The sequence below is a fragment of the Rhinolophus sinicus genome, chromosome 11, assembly GCF_057876585.1.
Source record: "Rhinolophus sinicus isolate RSI-liver-muscle chromosome 11, RSI-T2T, whole genome shotgun sequence".
Classification (NCBI taxonomy): Eukaryota; Metazoa; Chordata; class Mammalia; order Chiroptera; family Rhinolophidae; genus Rhinolophus; species Rhinolophus sinicus.
The window spans coordinates 2,449,528-2,476,031 of NC_142511.1; the positions used below are offsets into that span (position 1 = coordinate 2,449,528).

At 48.2% G+C, this 26,504-nt stretch overlaps 1 long non-coding RNA gene across 4 annotated transcripts in view; it reads right to left on the bottom strand.

Moving 5' to 3' along the window:
* Positions 1-371: 371 nt before the first annotated feature.
* LOC109455648 (uncharacterized) overlaps positions 372-26,504 on the bottom strand; it is a 72,375-nt gene continuing 46,242 nt past the window's right edge. For 3 of the 4 annotated variants that reach the window (XR_016022693.1, XR_016022694.1, XR_016022692.1), the window contains 2 exons: positions 7,909-8,004; positions 372-5,270 (listed from right to left, as the gene is read on the bottom strand). This is a non-coding gene — a long non-coding RNA (uncharacterized LOC109455648). The remainder of the gene's footprint in view (positions 5,271-7,908; positions 8,005-26,504) is intronic. The other variant, XR_016022695.1, reaches the window with a different exon arrangement.

Below are 26,504 nucleotides of genomic sequence, written 5' to 3' on the forward strand. Positions count from 1 at the left end.
GAAATAGACCAAGAGAAAAGCATTTAATTGAGGGAGTGTAGTTATCTTTGTTAATTTGAGTTACTTGTCAGGATGCACTTTTGTACATAAATATCATCCTTTGTCTCCTGGTAGCACATACTAAGCCTCCATAAACAGGGTAGAGCAATGGTAGCCTTCCCCAAATTATAGCAAAATCATGTAAAGGAAAATAAATCTTTTTTTCTTTCAAACTGAAAATGAGACCTTGTTATATCCAGTAGAGTGCCAATAAAATATGACTCATTCACAGACTTGAACCCTTGACATTCTCAGAGGGTTCACCCATGACCTTCATGAGTCTCCAAAATCATGAATGTCACATTGACAGATACTTTCCACCAACAACGCAGTCAAGTACAACGGAAAAATGGAAAGGATCCTTTCATGGTTTTGTAAATATGGGGCCAAGGTAATTTCTAAAGCTACTTCAATAAATTTTGCCATTAAAATAAACTCCTTACTTTATTACATCTCTACCTTATTAACTCTGTATTTCCCTGACTCTGCAAAGAAAAAAAAGCGTCCACCACAGTTGAGAATTACCCCATACATGTCCATGAGAAGAGTATTCAGTCTGAATACATGACAATGGGCCACATGCCTGGGGCTCCAATGCAAGTCCTCTGACGTGCCAATGTCCCTACACTGCTTCTCTCAGCTTGTCTCTCTCTCAGCATTGAGTGGGAGTCCGTCTCTAGGAGCACCCTGTACCTGCTCCGTCAGCACCTTTCCTGCTGTATCACAGTTGTTGGCTCTCACTTGTCCCCTTCAGTAAGCAGTTCGTTCCTAATGAGAATGTGTCATCATGTCCTATTGCCCAGCCTACAGCCTGGCATCTAGGAGCTGCTCAATAAATGTCTGAATGACTCATTTCTCAAAAATCTGATAAAATATTGTTTCCCGTCACTGTACATGAGCTCTGTCTCCATCCTCCAGCAAGCCTGTGTTTTCATCCCGCTTCTTTCTCTACGGCACCTTGTTCTCTCACGTTTCCCCCACCATGCTTCCTTGAGGCTAAGTGATGCCCTTTGTCTCAGAGCACGATGCATCATCTCAGGGGTTATCTGTTCTGGGCACCGAGAGATGGAAACACTTCAGTGACAAGACCTTGATGACAGTCATTCCTTGTGAGTAACTTCATTTGAGTTGGTTCTTGGGCACAGCACAAATGTTCCTTTGTACTTCATGCTTTTGATGAGCTTGTGCGTGACAGAGCCCCTCAGCTCCCCGAGTAATGGCTCTGGAGCACACTCCAGGGTGCTGGCCTCTCACCCCCCTGACAAGCCCCTCATTCAGCCTCCCATGACCCCACGCCCCGTCTTTCCAGAAGCAGGGCGATCGCTGACTTTATTTTTCCTGTTGATTGACTCATTACTCAGTTTGTCAAGTGAGCTTTTTAGAAACTCTGGGTCACAAGGGCCTATTATCTATTTGACCTTGGCAAGGGTTTTCAGGAGCGTAGGACAGACTACCAAAAGCTGTTGAGGAATTATGTCTGGAGCTGTTAAAGTGGAGACGATTTCTATCTAGCTTAGATGGTCTGAAAACGGGCAAGAGGTTAAATGAATCCTCAAGGTCCAAGAGCACAGGATTAAGGGAACGACTCTGTTTTGGCTGTGAATTCCTCCTCCTACCACTTCCAGTCAGAGCACCCAATTCCTCTTCCAGGCCAGGTCAAGAAACTCAACACGACCAGGCCATGGCAATGGACTTGGGCTGCTTTGCCGAAGGCATTCAGCCTACGATGTGGCAGCTGCTTCAAGTAGCCAGTGTTTATCAGGCTTTCCCCTCCTGCCTCCCACTCCATTAGGCTGCAGACCCCGAAGGGTGCTGTCGTTCCTCAGCTGATCTATCGAGGGTCCTCCCTGCCTGGGCCTGCACATTCAGTCCTCTTCTCAGTCCTCAGCCACAGGGGTCGAGGCTCTGCTCTTCTTTTAACCCACGATTCTGCAAATCCGGACGTACCTGCTAACTTCCCTGGCCCCTCTTGCTTCCCTCTCCCGCAGGGTAGCGTTCCTGGGGGTCTTTCCTCCCTTCCTGGACTCCCTGAGGACATTTACCCAAGCTGTAGGCTTGGACTATTACTTTCTATAATGGCTTCCAAGTTTGTCCCTCCACCCCAAGATTTCCTTGAACACAAGGCCAGCAGCACATCCATCTGCCCACTAGATGTTTCCATCGGGATGAATCACCATCTTCTCCATCTCAGTGAGGTGACACCTCTCTTCCTGAAAGCCAATGTGTCGTCCTGACTACTCCGTTTCTCCGTCCTCTCTGTCTTTGCCACTGTCCGCCAGCACAACGAGGCACAGCAAACTCAGTTCCGATTCTCCTTATCGTAGAAACTTCCAGTGTTTCCTTGTCACTCTCAAGTTCACCACAAGTCTATGAGGTTGGGATCGCAGCTCCGTGATGCGACCCCACGCCGCCTTTCTAGCCTTGTCTCCCTCTGGTCCCAAGGTGCCGGGGCCCCAGCCCGAGCAGATGACTCACCATTCCCTCGGCGGGCCTCCCTCCTTGCCTCTTCTCTGACTCGGTGTAAGCTGAGTCCTTCCCTGCACGTCCTAAGCCCACCCTGCTCCGACGATGACGGCAACAGCAACGGTTTGTCTTACCTAAGTCTGGGAGGTGGTATCATTATCCTCTTTTACAGGTGGTGGGCCTAAGGGAGTGAGGGGCTGGCTGCTGTCCAGCCGTGCGCGGTGCGGAGGGCGGGGCCACCTGTCCTCTCCGTGTCCTGGGCCACTGCCACCGTTGGGTCCTCACCATGGAGAGCTCTGGGCTCCAAAATGGTCCCACTGGGCCAGAGAAAGCAAACAATAGAATGTCTATATTCAGCCTTTCCTGCTAAAATTTCTATCATATATATGTATACATATATATATGTTTCCTTAATGTGTCAGTATGGCGCCGATGTACACAATAACAATTGCAGCTCCTTCTTGTGGGTCTCCTGGTCTCAATTCCCTTCTTTTACGTGATGCTGAGCATTGTTTTTCTCAAACACACTTCTCGTTGTTCACAGGCCAGAGCCACTCACTCACGCATTCATTCATTCATTCATTCATTCATTCATTCATTCATTCACTCATGTGCCCAGCAGCTGTCCTCTGTCAGGTATTGTTTTCCGTTTTCTTTGCTGGATTATCAGCTCCACGAGGGCAGGACCTAGGTTTATATTTTTCATTGCTGTTTTTCCAGCTGTCAAAACAATGCTCAGTTCATAGCGGCCATTCAAAAAAATATTTGTTGGGTAGTTGGGGACCTTGTCTTGGTGACCTGCCTAGTGTCCTAGTCCTTCTAGAGTCGTTGGTCGCTCCATCTCAGCCTGGACAGACACTCCGTCACCCAGACACCGTGGGGACTGTCTCCACTACTTGCTCACAGCCTTCCCTCGTGCTGCGTGGCTTCTCTGTGCTCCTGGATCTGCCTGCTTGGCCCCTGCAGGACGCTCGACCGGAGGCTGTGGTGCCGAGGCCAGGCCTCCCTGACACCGGCGGAGCCTGGGGGACCGGACACATTCTCTCAGCAGCGGCTGTGGGATCTGCAAGTCTGTTCCAGCTCCATCCGTCCTGGGCTGCGCCATCCACACTGGGTGGTGGTGGGGGGAACCCCCAGGGGCTGCTGTGTGGGGAACACTAATCTGTGTTGCGGTCACTCATAGAATTCCACCTGGGCCTCAGTGCAGGCTGAATAAGCAGAGGTCAGCGTTACCGTTAACCATCGGAGTAAGTACTTATTTTTATGACTGCTGGACACTAGGATTTTATGATTTATGGGTAGAAAGCAAGTCTAAATCACACGATAATAAAGGGAGTAAGCAGTACAGAGAGAAAGCCCTACAAAAGGGAAGGAGAAAACCCCAACCCCGAGAAGCTCTTTCGGTTGGGCATTGTGTTTCCTGGAATGGAAACTGATCTGGTCTGGATTGCTCGGTAAGTCTCACACAGAGGAAGCAAAATAACATTAGTGTTTACACTTCCTGAGGCAACTCGTGGCAACACCCACAGTCCTGTACCAACCTGAGAGAAGCATCAAGCAGGTCACACATCGCAATTTCATTTCACAAACCCCCGCGGAGCTGGGGGAAGAAGGCCAGGCAATTTCTCTCAAATGTTCGAAGCACAATTGATTGTATCTTAAAATAGGCCCACAGCCTGGCACTGCAGTGGAAAGTTATGTCTCTGAAGTTTTGTGTCTTTTAGTTAACAGAGCAACTACCTCCGTAGCCTTGGCAGCTTACATGAAGCCTTCAAGCCTCAGTTTCCTTTTTTGTATTTATAATTCAAAAAGATTGTCTTCACGGCTGTCTCCAGATTTCCTCCTGTTTTTGTGTTGAGAAACACTTTGATAAACTGCTTAGGGCAGCAGATAAGATGGGAAGGATGAATGAGTGACCCCAATGAGAGGGCAAGAGACAACAGCGCTTGCAGGCGAAGGCACACTACAGTGTGGAGGCACTTTATACACTTAGGGAACAGAGAAGTCCAGGCAGACAAGTCCTGAGTCAAGGCTGGAACGGGAAAAGATGGAAGATCATACAGGATGGCTTGTTGGAAGCCAGGGCCATTAAAGGAATTTGGAGCAGGTTGGAAAAGCAATGGAGTATGCAGCCTGGGTTAAACCCCATTTGTCATGATGAATTATCTTCTCTCTATGTTGTTCAATCGGCTCTGCTAGAATTTGGTGACGGTATTTAGTGCTTAAGCTCTGGGGTTTCTTTATCGTGATGCCATGGTCTGCTGTTGGCATCGAGAGAAAGCAGGCTTCACAGAATGAGCTGGAAGTATTCTCTCTTTGTATTGGTTTTCTATTGCTGCTGAAAACAAATGTAGTGGAACTTATTACCTTAGAGTTCCGGAGGTCCAAAGTCCAAAACGAATCTTTCTGGGCTAACGTCAGGTGTTGGCAGGGCTGGAGGTGGGAGTAGGGGTCAGTTTCCTGGCCTTTTCCAGCTTCTAGAAGCCGCCTGTCCCTTGGCTCACGGCTGCTCCTTCCATCTTCAAGCCAGTTCTCTCTCATGCTCGCTCTCCGTGTCTCTTCCACGTGTAACGGCTCTTGTTTCTGCACTGGGCCCCCCAGGACAATGCAGGATAGTCTTTCCATCTCACGGTTCTCGGTTTAATCACGTCCACAAAATCCCTCTGCCATGGCAGGAAACACGTGACATTTGTTTCCTCTCCATCAGGGAGCCCTGTCGCTTACTGCCTGCTGCCCAGTGTCTGAAACCTGCTGTTCCATACACTTAGCTGTTTAAAGACAGAGAGGAGCTGTTTGACTCCTTGGTTGGAAGCAAAAATAGACACAAGACAACTTAAGATGAGAGTACTTAAAGACTTGGCGTTTGAAGAAGCCTCAGATCCAAAAGAATGATCATAAAAACCGAGCACGTGGAACCCTGGGGATGGTAAGGCGCAAGCGAAGAACCTCACTGATCCCAAACGGTATCATCGGCCCCACCCTGCCATGCTGCTTTACTAGAGCAAGACAGACGTCCCCATCGGCGCTGGGGGCTGGAAAAGCAACATCACCCTTAGTTCCAGTGACGCCACTTATTCCAACCTGAAGTCAGCAGGCCGGGTTGGGCCTGGGCTCCTGGGCACAGTGGATTTGCCGGGCTTCCGTGAAGGCTGTTTCTGCCTGCGTTTCCAGGGCAACAGGCCTGAGACCCATGGGGCCTCCTAACCTCTCAACACTGAAACTCAGGCCTGAGAAGTAAAGCCGTGTGCCCAGGGCCTCACTTCTGCCCCTGGGGATCAAGATGAACTCTGTGGTAGAGTCATGATAAATGGCTTTCTCTCTTTACAGTAATTCAGACCTCCTGGGTGGAGCGGCTGTGCTGGGCTGAGGCCTAAGAGATTCACTGTGCTGCAGGGGCACTGGTGACCTGGATGGCTAAGCATCCCTGACGACTGCCCTCTGGGAAAAGCCAGATGGAAACACAGTTTTCTGCAGGAGGTCTCCCAGGCCTGCACTCCTCACTTCAAAGCACTTGGATCAACGGCCCAGAAGATCCTCTCCTTACATCTCCTGGGAGCTAAGTTTCCCTTCTGGTTTCTTTGGATCGGGGCAGAGTCCCTAGATAGCAACGCCAAGGAGGGACAGCCAGGGTGGCCCAGCCAGCAGAAGCTCCCGCCTCCCTGGGCAAACGGTCATGGCTCCTATGAGGATGAGATTGTTACAGTGATGGCGGACGCCAGGCGTCCTCTCTGCACTTGGCACAGCAGGCCCTGTTGACTGCAGGGTCTGAGCACATGTGTGTCCAGCACGTCTCCCGAATCAGCTGCAATGCCCGGCACAGGTCAGGATGCCCGTGGGTACACAGGAAGTACTCCCTTAGTGCTCCCTGAATGACTAAGCAGAGAAGAGTTCTGCAGCGGTCACATTTAGTGACTCCTTCTGGGAGCCCGGCACCCACGATATGGCACATGAAACTGAAAAGCACGCCTCACCTGCCACAGGGCGTCTCGGGTAAAGAACTACAACACAAAGTAAAAAGTTGTGATGGCTACAAAAGCAGCGATTCCCAAACCCCTGGAATAAGAGATCACTGGATTCTAGCTTCTTCCCTCAACAGGAGCCCTCCAAAGCTAATAATCACATGTTCTAAAACCCTTCCACGTTTGGGGCATTTTGTTCCTCCCCTCCCCAAGCAGAGAGCCAGGCACACACGTTCTCAGCCTTCTTTGTCGCTGGGGGGTAGCCACAGACCCAAGTTCTGACAATCAGATACGCTGCTGGGAGACTTCTATTAGGAAAGTGGCAGAGGAGGAAGCAGGGGCCACACCCTCCTTTCTGATGTGGGAGACTATGGAGCACTGGCAATGGGGGGCGGCAAAGGCAGAGGCTGGGGCTTCCAGGGGTGTGAACTGTGTGCTGTCACCACCCGCAGTGCAGTCCCCACGGTGGAGTCCAACACTTGTCCCTGGTCCTGCCATTTCCAAGCCTGGCCTCAGACCTGCTGGAGATTTTCTGAGCTGCCCAGTATCTTTTAATATGTTCCTTTTCTGCTTAAGGTGTAGCCAGAGGGGGTTCGTTATGTGTAGCTAAGAACCCAGCGGAAAACCTCACCATTATGGTCAATAAGGGCCAACGCTTCCGGTTCACGTGACTACAAATGGAACTCATCTGTTCTGTGACTCGGATACAACTTCCTGAGAGCTGCTGCTCAGAATGAGCAAGCAGGTCCCAAACCATCCTTGAAGGAGCAGGCATAAATCTCACTTCTAGAATCTTCCTTGCAACGTCTGCACTCTAATCATTCTGGGAAATGGCACGCACCGGTTTGGGTTTGTCAAGCAGAGGTGTGCAGTCATCCCCGACCCTTCCTCTCGCTCATCTCCCAGTGACACACTGTGAGCATTTGACGTTATTATTACTTAAGTGACAGCCCTCTCTCCATCTCCACGCCGCTTCCCAAGCTCAGGCCTTTGTCCATTGTGTCTGTCTCCCTGTTCAGCGCCCTGCCTCCAGCCCCTTCCCATTTCAGACCATCTTCTATGCCACCAAATGTAGTGCCCCCTCCTTCTGGGGTAAAACCTTTCAGTGGCTCCTCAGCACTTGTAGACTAAGGCCCAAGCGCCCTTTGATCTTGCCCCACAAATCCGTTTTAAACCCAATCCCTGCGACTCCCTCGTCTCCTGTGTCTAGCCACCCACCAGTCTCCAAACACCAGGTCCTCTTAGCTGCATCTTAAGCGTGCACTGCTCTCACTTCTTGAAATGTCCTTTGTCACATTATGCACTTGGCATACTCCTCCTCTCCTTCAAGATTTGGTGAGAATGCCACCGACGCTAGGAAATGGTTCCTGTCATTTCCAGCAAAGTTACTGCTTCTTTTTCTGGGCTCCCAAAGTGCCGTTCTCCATCCTTCCAACACATCGCTTACCACACTGTTGTGACTGATTCACAGTAGACGGCCAGCCGGGAGCGAGGGGCAGCGCTGTAATCCTCTTCTCTGCGTCTGCAGGACCAAGGCCTGTGCCTGGAAGGCAGTAGATACTCAGCTGATGTTTGTGAATTTAACGGATTAATTCATAATCAAAGCCGCTCAGGAAAGAACCTTGAAACAAGCCTACACCACTGGCAGCCTGCATTCCCAGACAGAGGCTGTTACCAAAAGCAGTAAGATTCTAGTCACTCTGGCCACCGCCCCCTCTCCGGGGGGGTCATGTGCAGCTCCCAAGGGGAAGTTCTTGGCACAGGCAGCCAAAAGGCAGACCCAGGAGAGGCAACAAAGCACCTACTAATTCACAAACACGGAGGTATCTGGAATTGTAATTAACACAAAGCTGACTCATAGCGAAGGAGTAATTAATGGCTAAATGTTGGCATTTAACAAAGTGATGGTTTTCCCCCCTTTTTTACACCCAAGCAATGATTTTAAATCAGGATGCTCCAAATGACTTGGAATGGGAGGAAGTCATCCCGGACACCACGCAGATTTAAAAGGCAGTGCCACTCGTGGGCGCTTTTCCCCACCGGCCTTAACCAGCATGGGAGCTGCGAGCATTTACTGAGCCCCCGGCAGCAGCCATGGCTGAGATCTCGCCTACGAAAACAAACCACGCATGCGAAGCAAAGGCATTTAGAGGGAGCTAGGTGATCACTCACAATCCACAGAGACCCTCAGCTACACTCAAGAGTCTCCCATGGGGCTCCTTTAAATGGGAAACTCATTGGAAGCACTCCTAATATGGAGTCCGTAAGGAACCGAAGAAGAACTAATTCTTTCAGAAACCAGTCTGTTGAGCAATGAGGTGTGGGTCCCCTTCGGAATTGCTGCTCTGACCTTGGCCTTGCCATGAACCTTGGTCAGCAACCACCTCACAGCAACCCCATGTACAGGAAAAGGCAGGGCTGGCCAGAGAGCTGCTGGCTCTGGCTTTGGGCCTGCTGTCTGCATCTCGGTGTTCTCACCTGGCACTGGGACCAGGAGTGAAAAAGGGGTGTGAAAGGGCCCGTGACAGGTAGTCGCTCATGCACGCATTAGCGTCCTAGGGCTGCTATAAGAATGAGCACTGCAAACGGTGGCTGAAACCCCAGGAAGTGATAGCCTCACATGCCCCAGGCCGGAAGTCTGAGGTAAAGACGTTGGCGTGGTTGGTGCCCTCCAAAGACAGTTCCATGCCTCCCTCCTGGCTTCTGGGGGTTTGGTGCCCTCTCTGGTGTTCCTTGGCTTCTGCTGCATGACCCCAATCTTTGCCGTGATCATTGTAAGGCATTCTTCCTGTGTGACCCCATCTTAAGTAATTACATCTGCGATGACCCTGTTTCCAAAAAAGGTCACATCCTGAGGTCGTGGGGTTAGAGCTTCAATGTTTGAAATTTGAGGGACAAGCCCATAACACGTCATTATATGTCTGACCTTAAGTCTCTGAGATGACAGACAAGCTATACTTTTCTGGTTAGATATTTTGCTTTTCTTGGCTAAGATGTTGCCAAGAGGAAGGCATTTTCATAGAAACAACAGCCAGAGAGAGACGACCTGAGACATAGAAACAAAGACAAAGGGTGTCGTGAGCAGAGAGCAGGTCGGGTGGCAGCTCCACAGCAGTTTCCTCTTCCCACCTCTGTGGTCCCTTCCCTCTTAGGAAACGAGGTGGCCACCAGGGATTTGGTCACACTCTCCTTGCCACACTCAGGAGTACGAGGGAGGGCTGGCACTCTGTTCTTACCATGACTCACTTGCTGCGGGAAGATTTCTCACACCCAGCAGAACCATCCTTCTGTCAGGTGGAGACATCTCCCTGCCTCCAGAGTTCTGTCTAACCAGCCCCAGGAACAATGAGTCGGTCATTGCCTCCTAGATGTGGTTTCCAATAAACTGCAAAAAAGCCAAGCATGCCGTTGTCTGGTAGATTGGGTGGCTGGAGGCGTGGTCAGCAGCTGGAAGGAATGACTTTGGGAGACTTTATGTCTGTGACATGCTGTCTGTCCTGTGCTCTGGTCCCCACACAGTGATCCTTGGGTACTGGGGCAGATTGTAGTAATGACTGTAATTGTTTGCACCTTCTGTACCCAAGCATTTGCTAGTGCCCTCCCACACTGACTTTTGGCACAGCTCTGAGTCTTGATTTGACCAAAGGGAGCAGCTGGAGAAGTCCTTGGGCACTGGGGTTGTCGTCTTGCTGCTTATGCAACCCCTGCCACTGCCACCAATGACCAAGTTCGAGCGAGCCTGCTGGAAGAAGAGACACCATGTGGAGCAGAGATAAGCCATCCCAGCTGGCCACCTGAGACAAGCCAGCTGCCAGCCAACGCTGCAGCTGGTCACAGGTCTGCATGTGCCCAGCCGATAGCAGCGGAGACTGGCCTCATCCCGCAAGAGCCACGCTGCTGCAGGAGGCCCACATCGCACACTCTCCAAACTGGGCACTCAAATCACGTGTTTCTTTTCTTTTTGTTCTGGTTGTAGCCATTTGGTTCTGAAGTGGTTTGCTACGTAGCCAAAGCTCACGGACACACATGTTTTCCTAAGGATTCTTCTGGACTCCAGTACCAGTGGTGACTTCATGTGTGTTGGGATTTTAAGGGCACTTGTCTGTCTTGCCAGGTGTAATTTGGACCATTTGGGTCAGGAGGTGGGATCTGTTACGGGTCATGCCTGTGGCCTCTGGGAGCACAGGCTTTGGGGTCAATCTGACCTTGAGTCAATCCAGGCACTGTGCCAATGGGGAGTAATCACTGTAAAAACATAATTTCAGTGGCTTGGTCCCATAAAGGTGTACTTCCCTCCCACGTCACAGCCCATCTACACATTATAGATTTGGTCTCTCATGACATCTGTGACAATCTACAGAGCCAGACGGGGGTTGGCTCGTGTCTGCCTCTCATCCTCCAGCTGGTCACCCTACCCTCAATCACACTTCTACGCATCTTTGTAGATTCAGGGACCCAGGCTCCTTCCAACCAGTGCCCTCTGAGTCTTCCCCTGGGTTGTCTGCATCCAGCCAGGAAAGACATAGAAAGTGGAGCATCTAGTGGGCCTTCCGGTCAGGGCTGGAAGTGGCATCAATCACTTCCTCTTGCTCCATTGGCCAAAATCAGCTCATGATCCTGCTCAGATGCAAGGGGCCTGGGAACACGATCCACCAGTGCCAGAGAAGAGGAGAAGACAGATGCTGGCAAGTTACAGAAGTCTGTCCCATGTAGCAACTCAGTAACCAGGTACTTGGGCAAGTTATTAGATTTCTCTGGTAGTTAGATAGTCCCATGTGGGTTGTACAATCTATGCAGAAATGGGCTTGCTCCAGTCTGTGCCTTTTCACTCTGGTTTGTGACCATTCCCCCTCATACACGAGAAGGGGAGCTGACCTGTGTGGGGTTCAACACATATTTCTTTTTTTTTTTTTCCAGATTTTTTTATTGGGGGAAGGGGAACAGGACTTTATTGGGGAACAGTGTGTACTTCCAGGCCTTTTTTCCAAGTCAAGTTGTTGTCCTTTCAATCTTAGTTGTGGAAGGTGCAGTTCAGCTTCAAGTTGTTGTCCTTTCAGCCTTAGTTGTGGAGGGCGCAGCTCAGCTCCAGGTCCAGTTGCTGTTTCTAGTTGCAGGGGGCACAGCCCACCATCCCTTGCAGGAGTCGAACCGGCAACCTTGTGGTTGAGAGGACAGGCTCCAACCAACTGAGCCATCCGGGAGCTCCGTGGCAGCTCAGCTCAAGGTGCTGTGTTCAATCTTAGTTGCAGGGGGCGCTGCCCACCATACCTTTCGGGACTCAAGGAGTTGAACCAGCAACCTTGTGGTTGAGAGCCCACTGGCCCATTTAGGAATCAAACCGGCAGCCTTTGGAGTTAGGAGCACGAAGCTCCAACCGCCTGAGCCACTGGGCCGGCCCTCAATACATATTTCTTGAACAGAGAAAAGAACCTTATGGATCTTATGTGAAAACCTAACTCCCTCCACTAGTACGCTTTGCCCATATTCATTCACTGATGCTGTCTTAGTCACCTATAGCTAATAAACTACTCTAAAACTTAGTGGCTTAAAACAACCATTTTATTCTCTCTCACTTTTCTGTTGGCTGGCTGGGCTCAGCGGGGCAGTTCTTTCGATGGTCTTTCTTGGGTTCTCTTGCAGTTCTAATTAGATGGAGGCTCGGCTGGGATGCTGGACAGCCGGGCCTCTTTCCCTCTATGAGGTCTCACCTCTCCCTGTCTATGTCATCTTTCAACGTGGTCTTTCCAGAAGGGGAGCTACACTTCTTACATGGAGGCTCAGGTTTTCCAAATATGCAGAAATGGAAGCTGCCAGGCCTATAAAGCTTAGGCCCGAACAGGCGCAGTGTCAGTTCTGCCATCTTCTGTTGGTTACATCAAGCTTCAGTGAGGGAGGGGTCTCTGTGGATGGGGGAGTGTGGGTCCCTCCTCGCCCCTGACTCTCAGTACACTCACCTGTGCAAATCTCATCCCAACACAGCACCAAAGGCTGGGACACTGTCTCCTGCATCAGGGGCTGGGATGGAAAGGCCACCTGGGAGCAGTGCCCCATATGCACTTGCCCAGGTGCAGAGACCAGTGAAGGACAGTTCACCTGCCCCCCCCCCCACTCAATATGGGATGGTGAAAGAGACAGGAAACCTACACTCGACTCCCCTGTGCAAAAAGAGAGGACAAGGGAGTCATAAGCAGTTGCTGATCTGTAGCAATTTTGAAATCCAGCCTGGCTGGCTCTTGTCCCAACTCGCCTGAATTGAGGCAGAGGACGTTTCCTCATTAAGGCAGAATTTTGCTTTTTAGGACCAGTTTATCCCTGGCTCTTGGATTCATGCTCTGGGCTCTGGCTCTGAGTCATCCTTCCTTTTCCCTAAGAATGGCCCTTTTGGAGCTGCATAGCTCTAAGCCCATTCTCTGCCTCACTGAGGGCCCAGAGTGAAGGCAAACTGAGGTGGGTGGCTTGTCTACAAAAAAAAAACACAAAAAAAACCCCAATGGACCACACCTCCAGTTGGCATCCTTCTGCCGTTCCCTCCTTCGCTGGATCTGGGCTGGCCTGGGACCTGCTTGAACCAGTCGACTACGGCCGAGGGACACTGCCAGCCCCAGACTAAAGTCTTCAGAAGTCCTGGCAACGTCTGGCTCGGTACTTTTGGGGTCCTGGGCCGCCAGGTGAGAAAGCCGGCTGTGCTGTGGCAAAGGCCCCATGGAGGGGCCACGTGGAAGACGGGAGGTCTCGCCAGCCTGGCTCACCCTGGAGGTTCCAGAAAATTCCACGCCAAGTGGTCAAGAGACTGCAAGTGCACGAGAGACATCACGTGAGACCACCAGCGGGACTGCCCTCCGAGCCCCGTCAACCTACGCAACTGTGACAGATGAGAAAGTAGGTGCTGTTTTAAACCATTACATTGGGGTGCAGCAACGGATAACCAAGTCACATGTACCCACTCACTGCAAGTTATTTAACTGTCCACTTGTGCCAGACCCCATGTTAGGCAAAGTGGTGGCCAAACCAAAGCAAACACTGATTTGGAACTCAACCTCATTTCTGTATGTCTGTGAATGAAAACTCTTTGAAAGTAGAAATATCTGAATTTTATATTTTAAAGGTGAAAGATTTCTATTGGAGATATACTTGCAGGGAACCGTACTATAAAAATGAAAAATTACTTCTGAGGTTTTTCACATTCTCACGTTAGAGTTTTTATACAGTGAAGTGCACCTGAGCTTTTAATAATTTAAATTGATGTATTTTTTTGAGCACTCACTATATGCTGCCTCTGTATGTGTTTCAAATCTGTGCTGAGCTTCTGCTTCCCATGGGATCTCTGTCCTGGTTACTTAGGGATCCTGTTTTTGTCTGTTTTGTCCTGTTTTGTTGCATGATTCCTGTTACTCTTGTGCCCCCCACCAGGCTGTGTTCTTACTGCTTCAGCCAGAATTTCGTTCCGCGATTCCGTTTCTAAGTGGCCTGACTAGCAGCACGTTTTCCATTCTCTCCAGAAGTCTCTATGTCCCTCAGGCTCCAGTTGGACTGCCCTCCATTGCTCTCTTTTCCTCTCTGACTTTTCCTCTACATGCTGCTGATGATTTCACGTTCCACTCTTGTCCCTCCATGGATCTCTGCCCAGGCATTGGAGTTCTCCTTGCCTTAATTACTGGGGAAAACAAGTCTGTTCTCGGTCTTTCCTTGCTAGACTTGGCTGGCTCTGTGTGTCTAGCATCTCAGCTCTCATGTGTCTTTGTCTTTCATGGAAACAGTGACCATAAAGCAGAGGGGGCCTGGAAAACATAGAATTTGATGGATGAGGACTCTGGCCAGAGAACCAAGTGACAGAGCCAGGGCCAGGATCCGTATCTCCACGCCAAGCACTCGGCGTCACCGACGTAATCAGGCACCATCGAACCCCATCAAGCTAATGTAAACAGTCTAACTGAGGATGGATCAATCAGCTCTATTTACAATTAATGGATTTTAATTACATCTCTATTCTCAGTCTTGGGCTAAAACTGGGGGAAAAGAAAAAGAAAAAAAAGAGAAGTACAGTGGATTCAAAGGTGGGTAGCACTAGTTCAGAATAATCTTTAGGGTTTAGGATTTTGACACGTGCTCTTGAACCTCTCATTCATTTATTCAATAACTATTCATTGAGTATCTGCTATGTGCACACGTGTCGGTGTGTGTGCACACACAGTTTCCCTAGACCCTTTTTTAAGGGAACACTGTGAAATAGTGTACAATATCCCCATAAATATCTTTATAACACTACAATGACAAGTGCTATGCCAGTAGCAGTGTAGCACAGATTTGTTGCTTTCTTTTGGAAAAGGGACTCTGTGACTCCTTATAAATACTTTATCTTCCTAATTATTACCACGTCTCAATTCTTAGAATCACCTGATGCTTCTATTTCATAGTGGGGGACCTCAAACTCAAATGCCTTCAAGGGCCATGCCAGAAAGGTAAACAAAGGCCAGGTGTCCCACAGGTGGAGTGCTGGGGACCCTGGCAGCTTCAAGACTAACCCCACCATAAGAGGGCAGCTACTGCTCCATGTCAGGGGATTTTTGCCATGTAGGAATTCAAGCGCCAGTATTTCTAGAACTTCTGCATTTTTAAGAGAGGCTGGAACTCTTTATGTGAAATCTCCTGATTTTTAAAAATGCTGGTGACTGATTTTTAAAAATTTAAAATGACCGTGTGGGCCAAATGAAGCCTGTTTACCAGATTCAAATCTTGGGCAGACAGTTGGCCCCTCACCCTGGTGTGTGCCTTCTCCACTGGCGGACACAGCAGAATCCAAGCTCCCCAGGGAGAGGAAACTCATCTCCTAAGAATTCTGTAACTAAGGGCTCAGGGGCCAAGGTTCTCCCTCACCGACCTTGTGAAGGGTCAAACAACTCACCCAATGATTTGCCTGGTCAGTCTCCACGTGATGTCACTGAGAAAATCAAACTCCCTTCTTAGAAGATATGAATGGGGAAACAGTGCTGCTTTTACAGAGATCCAAATAAGGGCTTGTCTTGCTTTTATTAGTTCAAAGTATATTAATTATTTTGGAAACGGAAATGTAGCATTGGCTCTGCCACCCGATGAATGTGTTAGGTTCCTGTTCCTCCATGGATTGTGCTGACACAAATCTATACATGGCATCTGGAACCCTGTTTCTACCAATAAGTGTCTCAAACTGTTCAGTTCGAGGTCCTCAATAGTCTCTTAAACTTCCAGTCTCATAGCCTGTTCTCATTTCTTGTCTTATTTCATTTGCTCATCTGTCAAATACTTAGACAGTGCCTTCTAGGTATCAGATATGTTTTAATCACTGAAGATATGACAGCAAATCACACAGAAATGGTGTACTGTCTCGTGGAGCTCACCTGCTGTGAAGGCTAGGGAGGGAACAGTCACGTAAACAAACAGTGATGGGTGTATGGAGAAAGTCACCTGGGGACGTGGCACAAAAGGAGTGAGGAAAGACGTTACTGCAGTCACTTAGGTTGAGAACTGACTGGTGAGAGGCAGACCACAACGCCAGGACATGAAGACAGAGGAAGCATCAGTAAGGGGAAACGTCTGGAGCAAAAGCCCAGAGACGTGAATGGACTTGAAGTGTTCAAGGTCCTGAAAGAAAACTGACTGGAACCTCTCCCCTGACTTCTCTCCAGCATGAAGCACAGTTTACAGCGTTTGTCTTCACAGCCCTCGCCTGGTACCAGGTCTGGCGGCCTTGGCTGGCTCTCTCCAAGGTGCTGAAGAATGAGCATGGTGTTTGGTTTCTTTTTTCCTTAGAATGTATCCACTTTTAGAGTCTCATCCACTACCTCAGTGTCGTACTCACCTGAGTACACTTACTAAGCTATGAATCCGAAGACTTACTGCATTTATAGCTTTCTTCTCTCTAGAACCCAGAAACAGTCTGCAGAAGCCGAGAAAGATAATGTCCTGAACTAAAGTAGTGGCTGAGGGAGAACCATGGGTACCTGATAGCCTGTTGGATGTGAATATGGATGTGGGTATATGTTACGAGGGTGAAGGTCATATTAAGGAGGGTGACTCGGAAGTGTCGGATTTCAATCAGTGGGGAGATGGTGGTGCCAGTCACAGAGATTCAGTAAATAGAAGGAGAGGCAGGTTTCATTTGGGCGCAGGGAAGGATGGGTAGGTGGGTACAGGTGATGGAAGGTAAGACAGAGTAGAGGGGGTTAAGAAGTTCCCAAATCTTAAGGTGGGTCTCCTGCAAGAGAAGGTCTCTTTCTACCATCTCAGATCAGAACTCCAAATAAATACTGCCAAATAAGCATAATTCCAGTGAGAATATGGTCCTACAATGCTATTGACCTATTGTTCTTCTACATTTGGATAAAATAACTTTATATGTTGGTCTAGAAACTTACCCGCCAACCACAGAATTGCTTCCATTCAAGTTGAGGCAAAGTCAGGCTAAAGTTGACTGGTGTCCTTTCAATGTCCTCTCTGTCCAACTAAGTAGATTTTACTAGTGTGAGCACTGGTTTTTGAGACTTGGAGTACAGTGACAGGCCTGGCCACCATTATATCCGGGCTAATGTTCACCAATCACTGAACAAAATTTCTTGGGCACGGGCTGCTCGTATGTGCCCAACAGCGTGCTGGGTGCTGGGGACGCGAAGATGAAGAGGGCAGAGCCCTTGCCCCCAAATGATTAGCAAGCCACACTGGGCTGATCTTTCTTCTTCCAAAGCGTGATGCCTTTTTTATAACTAACTGATGGATAATGTCTTTTTAAATGGTCTGTTGTGTATCGAGAGTGTGTGGGGCCAGCTGTGTTGAGTCTTTCATTCCTAAAGCTCCTTGCAAGTCACATCCCAAGGTCATATTAAGGAGGGTGATGCCAATGGACTCACTCAGGCCCCTCGGAAGAGGGAAGGGCTAGGAATGGTGAAGTCCAGCTCCATGTGTTGTTTGAAGAGTTCGTTCCACTCGGAGAGTTTCCTTGGTTATTACTTAAGAATCCTCTCAACTGGTCCATTGATAAAGCAACCTGGGCCTAAGTTCCGGCATTTGATGGAAGGGGTTTATTTTCTCCACCCCGAATACCCAGCGCTACTTGCTAAAAACAGCAGTGGACTGAATCTCTTCCCTTAAGGCTCCTGGCAGCTCTGCAGCAAATTTGGCCACTGAGCTGGCCCAGGCTCTGTCACTTCGCTCCAGAGTATGTATGTGTGTGTGTGTGTGTGCGTGTGTGACAGAGAGAGAGAGAGAGAGAGAGAGAGAGAGAGAGAGAGAGAGAGAGAGAGAGAGAGGAAGAATGGGCTTCAATGTCCTATTCTCAAATGGAAATGGTTTCTTAGTTGTCTCATAGGATTGTTCTGAAAGTAATAAGATAAAATAGGACAATGAATATGACTGTGCCTAGAGAAAAATGAGTTGTGACGTTTAAAAATATTATTAACTAATTTGCGGTATTAAATCAGTATCATTCTTCATTCCCGTGAGTGTATAATCTGTATGACCTAGTGGTTAAGGCCTGGGGCTCTGTGAGGTGGCTTTGGCTAGCTGTGTGAGCTTGGGCAAGTTACTTAATCTCTTTAAGCCTCAATTTCTTTATCTGTGAAATAAAAGATAGTAACTTTATCTGCTTCATATAGTTGCTGTGAGGGATGAATAACTTCCAGGTGAAGTGCTCACCCTAGAATCTGGTAAATGAAAAGTGTTTACTTAACCAGGTACTTGCTTATTCCTGCCATGCCCAAGGGGACCTTCCAGCTCTTTCCAAATGTCCGGGTACAGAAATGACCACCTATGTCTTCCCATGACCCACTGAAAACCAAAAACATTTGCCAAATGAAGAGATATCATGTGCCCAAGAGAACAAGCTGTTGAAGGATCAGATTTCAGTTCTGATACTTTGGCCACCTGGCCAGGTGGCATTGGCCAGACTCTGTTCAAAGTGGTCTTAGCATTTCTGCAAAATGCTAATGAAAAAGCCCCGGCTCAGCCACCCCGGAAAAATAGAAGCTCAAGTCTCTTGCACCTTTAAAACCAACCAACCACTAGCCAGCCACATGCTTCAGTAACAGATTTTCTCTTTTAGGTCATAGTCAAGCTTCTTACAAGGTTGTCTACACAAATTTCTCCCACTTTTCCACAGGCACTCACTTCTTAACAAGGCATGGCGATCTATGTGTGGCCTCTGTCACGCCATTCCACCTGCTCTGGTGAAAATGACTTCCTCATTAACATAAACCAATGGCTCTCTTTCAATCTTCCTTTTAAAAAAAACTTTTGGCCACAAAGAGAAAAAGGCAAATGACCTTGATGTGTGGGAAGTACATTTTCGAGTTTGAGTCCAGACAGAGCAATTCTTGATGCCGAAACCCAAACTGCCACATGAAGGGACTTTGTTCTGCTGAACACATCCCACATGCAGACACAAAATGTGAATTATTCAAGTAATCAAGGAAACTGGGTCTACTAAAATATGTAGCTGTGACATCAGGCACGAGAAGTGAAGTCTGATGACAGGAAAATGACTGGAGCACAACGCGATCTGCAGCATTGTTCTGATGCGGAGGGATGCTGCTGATGTCGGCACCTGTTGCCACCTGTACCTGATGGGTCCTCGTACATTTCAGATCACTGTCTAATCATTCTGCCCTGTCCAATCAACACGTATTTGTCCCGTGTCATATACCATGAAGACCGTCTTCTCTGTTAAGGAGCCTTGGCAAAGATCCAAGCAGAATGGTACAGGTAGTCATTTGCGTGACAACAGGCATTTTCAAGGTCTCACAGAGGCAGGTGGGTACAGGCAGTATTTTTGGTCAGGGGAATTTTCCCCAAGCCCCCTGAGGTCCCCGCCGCCTTCCAGAGCTGAGTGCATTTTAACAGGGTGTTAGTTGAAGCTGCTACCCTGAGTCAGATCACTGCAGAGAAAGTTTATCATTCTCAGAGGCTGTCAAGATGATTAAATAGGGCTCTTGTGCAATGGGTCCCAAACGGTAGCAGCAGCGGGGTGGGATAAACACCGGACTGGAATCGGGGAGCTGCTTCCGTCTGGCTCTGTGCCTCTGGCCAGGTCTCTTCCAGTCGCTCGGCCTGGATGTTGTCACCAGTAAAAGGAGGGCTGGCCTAGATTATTTATGAGGCCACCGTGTCCAGTTCAAGGATTCTGAACTCATTTTTGTTAATCTCCTTTCTCTCGACTCTGCAGGTCTCCTTCTAGTTTCTTTGACCTGTTTTTACCTTGCCTGATTTTACCACTACTTCCCAAAGCCATTACCTCTTATCTCTCTGCCTGTTCACTTCCTTTCTGGCCCACCCACTCAGCGATAACCCTGGGAAACATGCATCTCACAAGCAAACCATCTTCTTCTCTGCGGATAATGCATCTCCTTGCTGTGCCCACAGCGGGCGGTCACAGCGTAACCTCGCGATGTGTCCACAATAGTGACTTGTGCCCAGGAAGGCTCTTCAGACTGAACTCCGGGCCTTTCCTAAGATGGTTCACTGAGGTTTGTGTGCAATGCTGACCAGTGGCCAGTTTGAAACCAGCTAACTCAGCTAGACGACCAGGCGCCATGGGGAGTAGACTCCAGTCCCCCCAGGCCTTTGCTCTGACCGTTACTTTCTCTAACCGTCTTCGAGCTCTGAGGTTGATGAAACTTTTTCCTCTCTTTTTCTTGCCCTAGTTCCTCACACCCAAGGTGACGGAGGGTTGGGGTCTGGAAGCAGTGTTGAGTCACCATGGAACATGTCGACAAGAAGGGGACATTGTCTCGGGGCTCATTCATTAGCATTGATATAATGAGGTTATTTATTTATTTATTTTAAGACTCACAACTAGAAATACTGTAAAATTTCAGAACATCAAGGATAGAGAATATCCTAAAAAATTTTCCCAGTAGAGTTAATAGATAAAATATAGGACACCCAGTTAAATTTGAAGTTCTTACAAACAATGGACTTTTTTTTAAAAATAAGTATGTCCCAACCATTTCCTTCTTTATCTGAAATGCAAGTTTACTTCGGTGTCCTGTATTTTTACTTGCTAATTGCTGCAACCTTATTCCCCAGAATTAAGCGAGATCACCCACACGTCCCACCAGGAGCAATGGATGGCAAAAGGCAAATGGAGGGATGTTCTAAAAATTCTGAGATATTATGGTTTTCCATCTGGAGTCCCAAACCTACACATCAATGAAGTAGCAAAACATTTTAAGACAAATTAAAATAACAGGATAGTTTTTTAAAATGAGAAATTCAAACATTTTAAGACATTCAACGACTTAGGAAAAACGACTTCTCAGAAAGTTATCCAGCATGTGCTCCAGCAAAACACGAGAGGAAACCCAAAGAGGAAGACATGGGGTCTATGACAGTGTGATGGGGTTCAAAAGGCCTCGAGGTGCGTTCCTACGACGGCAGACGACGGCAGAGCTCATGTAACAGGTGAGAGTCTTTGACAGCAAGTAACAGAAAACCCAACTCAAACTGGCCTCGACACAAACCGAAGGGAGGGCGGCCTCCCCAGTCGACTTCACGGTTCACAGATCAACCGAGACCCGGGCTTCTACCATCTTTCTGCTCTGTTGCCCTGCTTTTGGCTTCATCCCCAAGCTGTGTTTCCTCCTGGTGCTCCGCTGGTTGCCAGAAGCAACCTGAGCAGGTGCTTCTTTGTTCAGACCTAGCAGGAAAGAGCCTGGCTTCTCCTTCCCAGCAAGTGTCTATCTCCTCACGTCTCATCGCCCCACCACTGGCCCAGAAGTGTCTCTAGCACAGTCACCTTGATTCTTCCGCGTAGTGCCTACGTGCAGGTGCCCTTCTCGGCACTGGGGATAAAGCAGAAAATAAAACAGACAGAACTGCCTGCCTTCCAGAAGCTTCCATCCAGGTAAACAGATGATAAACAAGTCTGCAAAATAGCCGTATGCTGTGTGGTGATATGTGCGAGCGTGATAGATAAAGCAGAGGAGGAGACAGGAAGTGGCGGAGGGTGATGGGACTTTAGGGAAGGTGTCTGGGGAAGTCCTCCCTGAAAATGTGACTGTTGCCTCGGTCTAATCATGTGCGATGGGATGGGTTTGGGACACTCGGCCACACTGTCCATCCACCTGCTGAACACACAGTGCAGGTAGAGGCAGGAGGACAGAGGGCCCTGCGAGGGAGGTCTCCTGGGAGAAAAGGAGACTTCATAGAATAGCTGGGGTAATGGGACATTTTTGAACAGTGTCAGCATCAGGAGAAACAGAAACATGGAGGAGAAATTCTATTCACAGAACGCTACTTGAGTAACACGTACAGAGCCAAAATAATGGAAACGCTGTTATTAGTTTTCAGATTTTAGAATGAACTGATAGAGAAAAGCACAGGAGATTTCATTAGAATGACAGAACCAAACAACCGTACATGTTGTCACCCTGGACACTCTAAGATGGGACACTGAAGGAGGGAGACAGAAGACACGAAGCCCAGGTCAGGCGTTGGAGTTCTCCTTGTCCCATGGGACGTTGAAGGAGACTGATGATATTTGCTGGAATAAGAAATGATGGTGTGTGTTTATTATCGAACACCTCAAAGGTAAACAAACAATGAGAAACTAAATATGTGTTGTGACAATATGGGGAGTTGGGGACGAGAAGCGAGAAGTAATCTAAGGAGCTAAATCTTAAAGGAGGAAGTTGAATGGCCAAAATGGACCGATTCAGAAATAGCACAGGAACTCATGCGTACTACAGAACCATAGAAAAATGGCAGCATTTCTGCTTCACTACAGAATAATATGTTAGAATTAGTGGATTGACCTTGATGGTGGATGGAAAGCCTGAGAGGGAAGTGAAAGGCAAAGTATTGTTTTCATTATTAGCTCTTTGAGAAAATTTGAGTTTTGAACTATGTATGCACCTTACTTTGATTGAAAAAAAGGTCTGGTCTCCACTCTAGAAAAATTTCTTCCTAAATGCCTAAAAGTGATGCATGCTTAGTAAGGGAAATATGGAAACCATAGAAAAATTTTCCAGTACCTAAAGGCAACTCATAAAATACTGGTGTATTTTTCTTCTAGTCTTTTTTTTAACGGATTATGTTTGTACACATTTGCAATTATGTGGAGCAAGGCTACATCATGATGGATTCAAGTCTGCGAATTTGTGAATGTAAACTGATTAGCTGAGATTCCGCAGATAATTTGCCAACACTTTTAAATCTTCCTGAGGATTGAAAACAAGACCAAAATAAACATGATATTAAAGTGTTTATGTGAAGAGACCTTTGGCATGAAGCAGTAACTGCAAACTTGGCCTGTTCATCAAGGGGACTAAACCCAGCAAAGTCAAGCCCACTCTGGTGGTAACTAGACAGTGAGAGTGATGCATCACCAAATTAAAGGATAGATTTCTGTCCTATCTGAAGGCAGTTACACAGACACCTCATACAACTGAGGCATGGTATTCAGATCCTGCTTTCTTCACTGGCCTCTCTCCCATTCCCCAATCTCCACTCAGTGCCCATGCCACTCACTAGTGGGACGTCCCAGAATGCACCAGGCTCCTCCCTGCCTTCGTGCTTCTGCCATGCTGTCGATCTCCTTTGCTTGGAATGTCCTTTGCAAGCCGGATGACCTAAAAAATGCTACAAATCCACTAGGCCTCAGCAAATAAGGCTCTCTTTCCTGTGACATTTAAGCCCTTTGTGGATCTTTTACTGTCTCTCTCCTTGTGTCACCCCTACTGTATCCGTGCCATGACTAGTGTACCCACAGTGTGGAACTGAGAGTATGTGTTGTGGGGTCGGACTGACTGAGGTTGGCTCCCACCTCCTCTTCTAACTAGACATTGGGCAAGTCACCTAAGCACTCCGAGCCTCAGTTTGCTCATCTATAAAATGGCATTAATAATAATACCTACCTCAATGGTTATGGGAAGGATGAAAGGAAATAAGACAAGGAAGGCACTTGGCCCAGTCTCTGGACTATGGCAAGTGCTCAGAAACATCTGCTATCATTTGTTGTTGCTGCTGCTGTGGAGATTAGCTTACATGTCCAGCCACTGAGATTCGGGCCTCTAACTTTTCATCTTTCTTCCTCTCACCACGGTAGAACTTGGTCTGTCCTACAAAGTTTGTAGTCTAAGTGAGTGAACAAGCAAACGATTTAGAGAGTGAACCAGCTGCATTTCTTTTAACAATGATCGTTTTTAGGGAGAGTAGTTTCAAGGATGGGCCTTGGAGTCATGCGAAAGGCTTACCAGCATCAATTCAACGAGCCGGTATTTTTCTTGTTAAAACAACAACCCACTCCCCGAATACATTTACGATACGATCAGCTCTGAGAAAGATTCATCTGAAAGATACAAGAGGTCTCCCAGCAAGGCAGGGCCCTCCCTGCCTCTTTCCTATACGATTTCTCAGATGTCAGTACTTCTGGTTTACAGCGATTGACGACTAAAGGGGTAATGCATTTCAAGGAGATATGAAGAGTTCTTGACCACAATACAAGTGAGGGGATCATTAAAGCACTTTACAAAAATGATCTTACTTAGTGCTTTTGCAGTTGTGCAGGGCTGGCTCATGCCCCCAGGGACCGTGGGGACTCAGAGTGATTCTGCTCTGCCCAGGGTGCTCCCCCTGTGAGTGCCCGAACCCAGAACCAAGGCTCCTGACGCTCCACCACCAGGATGAGAAGACACCTGACTGCCTGCAGGAGAGTCGGGTCCTGCTGGCATTTTCCACGTCTGACTCCAAGCCAGACACTCTGGTACGGGCGAGAATATTTGTCCTGCTTATCTTCAAAGGCTGCTGGAAGACTCTACTGTGCCATTTTGTCAAGTACAAAGTGATCTACAAATACAAGCGTTTTATTATTATTAAAAACATCTCATCTTCCACTGCAACGTCTAGATAAAGGAATGCTGGGTGTGATAAAGAGCTGGAACGAAAGGGGAGAAACACTAAAAAACCTAATTACCAAATATCACACAAATGCCACAGAGAGAGTGATTACTTGATTAACAAATGATAGGGTCCCTACGTTTAAGTCTTTCGGTTATATTGGCATCAACCCTCCTCGTCTATTGGCTTATTTCTGCCTATGAGTAACTATCAAACCACTGAGGCCTGACTGACGTGATTAATGTGGGTTCTGCTAATTGTATGGCTTTTTAATGCAAGAAGCTGTAGCCTTGATTTTTCTCCCTTAATTTCCTCCTGTTTAACTGTGGGTCATAAAACAGTTTCAACTATATCGGTTGAGCATGAGAGCAAGTTTTCCAAGTCAAAAAGTGCCTGAGTCAGTCTGGGCATTTCACGTAGTGAAACAGACTGGGGGGGAGTCTTCGGCTTCCATTCCCAGCCCCGCTGGCTCCCTGGCGCTGGGTCTCATCTGTTACCATCACGAAGGGCATACGAAGCATCAGTAGTGGCCAAAGGCTTAATTAATCACGTTCTTCCAGACAGCCCAGCAGAGGTGGCCCTATTCAACCTCATTCTAGACTGACGGAGAGGGTGACTTCTGCCAGTCTAGTCTTCCCAGCATGCCTTTATTTAGTCTTTTGGGTAACGGCATCTGATTTTCTCTGGGGACCCTACCCGTCCTCCCGGTTCTCTGCTTCCATTCTCACTGGTTGGAGTAGAGTAGATCTCATACCCCTTGATCCAGGGCTGGGCTTGCACATTTAGAATCCCAGCGATTGGGTCAGAGTTGGGCACATGACCCAAGCTGGGCCAATCAGAGGTAATCCTGGGACTTCAGCAGAAACTACGTGGAAGGAGTTTGTCTTTCCACTTGGGGTTTCAGACCCGTAGAACTTTAAGCCTAGCGTCTCTGGGCTCTTTGTCACCAATAAAGGAGAGCCCAGCTGAGAATGAAAGGACAGAGACCAAGGCCTGCTGGCGTTGTTTGAATATGTGGATTCAGTCATGCCTGAAGATTAGCCCGGTCCTGCACTTTTCTATTAGATGAGCCAGTTTGAATATATTTTTGTCACTTGTAACCTAGAGTGCTGACCCAAACGATGCTGCTGCACATGACCCTCTCAGCCTCAGCATGCCACAGCTCCTTAGGAAAAATCAGAGGGAGACAGAAAGGAAGGCAGTCCAAAGAAAATAAAATGCAAAAATTTAAAAGCATATACACACATATTTAGAAATAGAATGTCCTCTCCTAGAAAAACTGTACTTGGGTCCACTGGACACGTCCCCTTGTGTTGTTAGACAGGGCTGACTGAAATAATTCTGTCACCTCTCACTGGCAGGAGAATGCGCTGTGCACTATGGGAGATCCTACAGTTCATTATTCAATGACGGGGCCTTCCTGTGCCAGGTGACAGGGATGTGTCAGGTGAACAACACAGCTGTGTTTGTTTCCCTGATGGAGATTATGACCTAATAGATTTTAGCACATCAAGAACCCAGGACCCAGTGAAGATAGAGGAAATCAGCAGATTTCAACCATGCAACCCCTTCCTGATGGGCAGGGGACAGGTCCTATGATTGCCACGGTGCGCAGATGATATCGTTATTGCAGAAGCCTTCTTGCTTTGATGTTCATTTTAGGTATGACGGCCCTCAGATCTTTTCGTTTCCACCCTTGAAAAGTTTCCTTGAAAAGGAAATGGAGGCAGCTCAACAGTAAGAAGGTTGCAAGCACTGAAAAATGCCACCCATTAACCCCATTACTCTAAAACAATTGGCTTTCTTTTGGGGCTGCTAAGATGGTTGTAGATTTATGGCACCTTTATTCCAGCGAGCTAAACACTTTATGTGGTTGGATGCATTTGATTTTCCCCAGCCTCTGCTGATTGTATCAGGGGCCAGAGTTATATTCCCCAATTCACAGAGAGGAAAAGCACCGCAGAGAAGGCTAGAGGACGTGCTTGAGTTGTCCCCATCAGGGGCTGAGACAGACAGCGACCGACTCTGATCCAGCGTGACCAACCCACACCTGGCCATGGTGCCCCCTCGCCTCGCCATGCCCAGCTCCGGCCGAGGTCCTCGTCAATGTACGTGACTCGCGGTTTTGCCGTTTCCTCCCACTGCCACTTTCCTGCATCTGCTCTAGCGCACGCCGCTGCC